Source organism: Sander lucioperca, chromosome 11 (genome assembly GCF_008315115.2).
Source record: "Sander lucioperca isolate FBNREF2018 chromosome 11, SLUC_FBN_1.2, whole genome shotgun sequence".
In the NCBI taxonomy this organism is placed as follows: Eukaryota; Metazoa; Chordata; class Actinopteri; order Perciformes; family Percidae; genus Sander; species Sander lucioperca.
Genome location: NC_050183.1, coordinates 36838126 through 36842764, shown reverse-complemented (window position 1 = coordinate 36842764; position 4639 = coordinate 36838126). Strand labels below are relative to the sequence as shown.

Genomic DNA, 4639 nt, shown 5'->3' with positions numbered 1-4639 from the left:
AAGAAAAAGTTACACAATATAAGTTTCTGGGGGGCAACAAAAACTGGTGAACATGCTAGTAATTAGTAAAAGGCTAACTTTACATGTAGCCAATATCTCGAGCAATACAGCATATGAATCATTCTGAGGTAATACACAAGGTTAGCTTTTTATCTGTTTTTTTTAGCCCCCAGAAATATCTGTTGTACTGTGCAAGATTTAAAGTGTTTCTGTATTAGCATGTGGGTTTGTAAAATTTTTTACTGTTTTCTACAGTATGCGTTGTGAAAATGGTAGACATTTGTTTACTTGTGCTTTATTTGCATGTGTTTTTCCCAAGTTGTGATGCATTGAGCTCTCATGGCCACTGTACTCTTCTCTACCAGTGCTACACTTAAATTATTGTTTTTTTATCATCATCCAACAAGTGTCAATTGTGGCCACAGTGGTTGCTGTTTGGCTTTATAGAAACAAACATTAGGTGATGCTTTTCTTTAAGTTCGTCGACGGATTGAAAATATTACAGTATGTTTCCATCTGATGGAGACTATCTAAACACAGTCATTCCTCATTAGTTGTAGAAGGTAAAGTTAACTTCACAAAACCCTCTTCAAACTCGTGTCGCACAAAAGCCTCAGACACTTCACAAGCAGCAGTGAACATTCGTTGTGAGAGACAGGTGCTCCAGTCTGGCTCTAAGCTTATTCAATCCCAGAATGTTCCTAGTACAAAAATATAACCCTCTGTGTGTGTGTGTGTGTGTGTGTGTGTGTGTGTGTGTGTGTGGGGGTGTGTGTGTGTGTCTGTTTGTTCTCTCATTTCCCATTTCTCATATCTCATGTCTGTGGTTTCACAGACAGCAGGGCCCATCTCACGAGAGCTGAGGCATGACTCAGACCTACGCAGACTTGTGGCTGGCGGCTGTGACTCAGAAAGGAAGGGAGAGGGAGGGCTGAGGAGGAGAGGGAAAGAGAAGGGAGTTAAGGGGAGAGTGGGATGGGGTGTGTGTGTGTGTGTGTGGGGGGGGGGGGGGGGCAGAAACAGAGGGAAGTGGAGGGTGTCATAGATGGGATGTCATTCTCCCCGCTCACCTAGGGTAACAGAGATGAGCAGCTGGCCATGAATACATGTGTGGCAGCATCACTCAACACACGCAGAAGCCGACACACACATGTAGACACACAGGAGCAGCTGAAAATAGCAAAACAGAGGCCTTCCACAACATCTGCCAATTATCTGGCAGAAAGCAGGCCTGGGCCCAGGATCAGAGTAGTCCCAGCTGTGGGCCTGGACTGGAGGATGGCACTGATAGAGATAGAGAGTGAGAGAGAGAGAGAGAGAGAGAGAGAGATTGCTGAGAAAAATGGTCAATAACAGACAAAGGGCTTTACAAAAAGCAAACTGGCTCCCATTGCGACAGGCGCATAGATCAGTCTGTCATAAACACATAGATTTATTTTATCCATATGTGCAGCAGAGAAACAACCAGGGCCCCAGCCTTCCAACAGCATTGGCAGGAATCACAATATCTTTGACAGTCAGTCGGTTTGCCCACCTTCCCTCTGTCTCCATTCCTCTCGCTCTCCCTTTGGTCTCCTCTGCGCTCAGAAAAAAGAAAGACAAACTCATTTCCATACAAATGGAGTGAGAGCCTGCAGCCCAGGGACCCAGTGGAATTGCAAATATTTCATCTTTGCCTGGGAGCCTCGCACTATTACTCCTTGGCCATTATCTCCTCTCTTTCATTCTTTCTCATCTTTTGCTTTTACTTCTCTGCTCTCATACCCACTCACCTCCACTATCCACCCATGCTTATGCTGACCCAATGTACCTCCATCTATCATTTGGTCTTCCAAATCACCCATCTAACAGAAAAAAAACATCCTCCCACAACATACTACTACATCACTACTCCCTCTGTACAGTCAAAAATAACTTTACTACAAAGCAAGGCTCAATTTAAGCTTCCAATCCAGTGGCTGTCTTGAACTTTAATAGTTTCTGAGCAACTTTTTGGGCGAAACCCTGTCATGACTTTCAAGTGCAGCAGCTCAGCCAGAAAGCACCGGCTGCCTTTCTCTTTCTACTTCTTCGTCTTACTTTCTTTTCCTGCAACATCCCTCCATCCTCCAGCCTCGTAGCATCTGCCCAGTGCCCACATTCTTGGGCACACATGGTGTCCAGCAGCTGCTAGGTCAGCATAGGTGCTGGAGCACAGATTGCCTGGCACTGGCCTCCTAACTAGGCGAGCTGCCAGTTGTGGACACAGAGACAGCAGGCAGGGTAGAGGATTTAACAGACTTCATACAGCACACTGTGCTGACTGCGTCTCATTCTTTTCTTCTATTACTGATCAAAGGCAAGGAAAATGCATGCAGGGATGAATTGCCAGATATTAATCTATACATGGATGTTAATTGCCAAATGAGTATTGGATTGCCGGATTGGAATCATTCACTTAACATTAAAATTTAAATCTGACATTTTGGTTACTGCGGAGATATTCACGGGGGCACTGAACCTGCAAATCTCCAAAGGATTTTTTCCTTTTCTATCCGAGCTTGCCAAATTTCCATCCAGCACACAAAACTTCTCCATACTGTCTAGTATTTTCTGCTTGCTCTACATTTCTCAAGAGGAAGGCACTGGCCAGGAGAAAGGGAGTCCTTTACATGGCTGATTTTACTAGTATACAAAGAAGAGCAGAGGGAGGACAGGCTCGGCCCCAGATGGACAGTGTGTAATGTTGTTAGCTATAGTTAGCCAATTTAGTCACACTGCCAGCAGCTCTCATTACATGATCTAATTCTCCCTCTCTATCTCTCTCCCCCTCTTATTTCTCCAGCACACACATGCACTCCCACACAAGCCAGAGAGGATGGAGGGAGTGCCAGGAGGTGAAAGACAGACAGACGTGTGTGTGTGTGTGTGTGTGTGTGTGTGTGTGTGTGTGTGTGTGTGTGTGTGTGTGTGTGGATGCTGGAGCAGTACACATGCAGTACAGTATGTGTTTAGGAGGCTATGCAGGACCTCCTCACTCACGAACCTCTAGTTTTCCAACAAGAGAAAGGCATCAAAATTGAATGAAGATATTAATAATTCAGCGACCGATTTCTCCAAGAAAACAGGTTTTCTGAAACGATAAAGCAAAAATCAATGCTGCCTCTCCTCTCCTCTCCTCTCTCTGTCTCCCTTTCACTCCCCATCTCTTGATGCATGCTTGGAGGAGAAAGGAAGAGGGGGTGGAGAGGATCAGCGTATGTGGCTACATGCCTCTTTGTTTGCGCTCCATGTGTGGGAGCTTCTGTTGGTGCGCTTCTGTCTGTGTTCTAGCAGGGTGGACATCAGCTTTGTGCCCGGCAGCCTGTGCTGTTACGCAGCGAATCCCCTGGAGACAGGAGTGCTGCTTCAGCCTCGTCACCTCCAGGCTGGGTCAGAGGAGAGGAGACGCCACGCAGAGGGAGGTGCAAATCTCAACGGGGCTTCAGGAAAAAATACACCCATCTGAGCACACACACACACACACACACACACACACACACACACACACACACACACACACACACACACACACACACACACACACACACACACACACACACGCCCTTGCTGTGAGACAAACAGGCTGAGCTAATTATGACCTCTGTATGAAGTGTCTGGAGAGGAGCAGGTACACACCAAGTGCATGTGTGTGTTTGTGTCTGAATGTCAGACGCACCACTGTGTCTCTGCTTGGTGTTGTCTTTTTTTATACATATCTCCAGAACACCAATATTTATTTCTGTGCTGCCTCTCCCATTTAAACCCACAGAGAGCCAAATGTAAAAAATACTCTGATCTCTCTCTCTCTCTCTCTCTCTCTCTCTCTCTCTCTCCATCTTCGCTCAGTGGTCGCACGGATGGCTTGTCAGATTTTCCCTCTAACAGTAATTGTAAGTTGGAGGGGAGTTAGCAGCAAGACTGTGTGGGTGGAGTAGTTTACTGATTTTTTTAGAAACAATTGACTCGTAAGGTTAGTTAGTTGGGACATTTCTGGCTCTGACGTGATGAGGAGGAGGAAATGTATATCAGTGACACAAATTGGAGGAGGATGATTTGGTAAACAGCTTCCTAAATAATAATGTTTTTTTTTCTCTTTCTTTTGAGAAATACAGAGATTGGACACAACCGCATGAAGACTTAAAATAGAATGCATTCACATATTGTAATGGGCAGGCAATGAATACTGAGAGGTGTGATTCAGCTCCATTTAGTGGTTTTAAGTGAACTATAGTGCTGCCTGGTTCCCACTTGTAAGAAGTCGTCTCATGTGGTTGTTTTGATGTCAGAAACAAATATTATCAAATCACATACTTCATTCTTTTGTGTCTTGTGCATGCATGTACAGTAAAACAATGTAAATCATTGCTATAAAAAGGGGATTCTTTATATTTACACCTATTGTATTATATTATTTTTATTTCATATTATGAATTGTCTCCTACACACCTTCTCCCTACACAGTTTTTTTTCTTCATTTGTTTAAAAGGTAGGAAGTGGGAGGTGCTACTTTAGGAATCCTTGGTTAGAAGTACAAGTCTCATTCATTTTCTCTATAGCAATGTTAGGTGACTCACAGTTTGAGCACTTTTTCATCTTGGATGGACATGAAACTCTCCTG

General features: G+C 44.5%; 1 long non-coding RNA gene across 1 annotated transcript in view; it reads right to left on the bottom strand.

Moving 5' to 3' along the window:
• Nucleotides 1–3384: 3384 nt before the first annotated feature.
• Nucleotides 3385–4639, bottom strand: part of LOC116063204 — an 11740-nt gene continuing 10485 nt past the window's right edge. The window contains exon 3 of the long non-coding RNA XR_004108209.2: nt 3385–3483. This is a non-coding gene — a long non-coding RNA (uncharacterized LOC116063204). The remainder of the gene's footprint in view (nt 3484–4639) is intronic.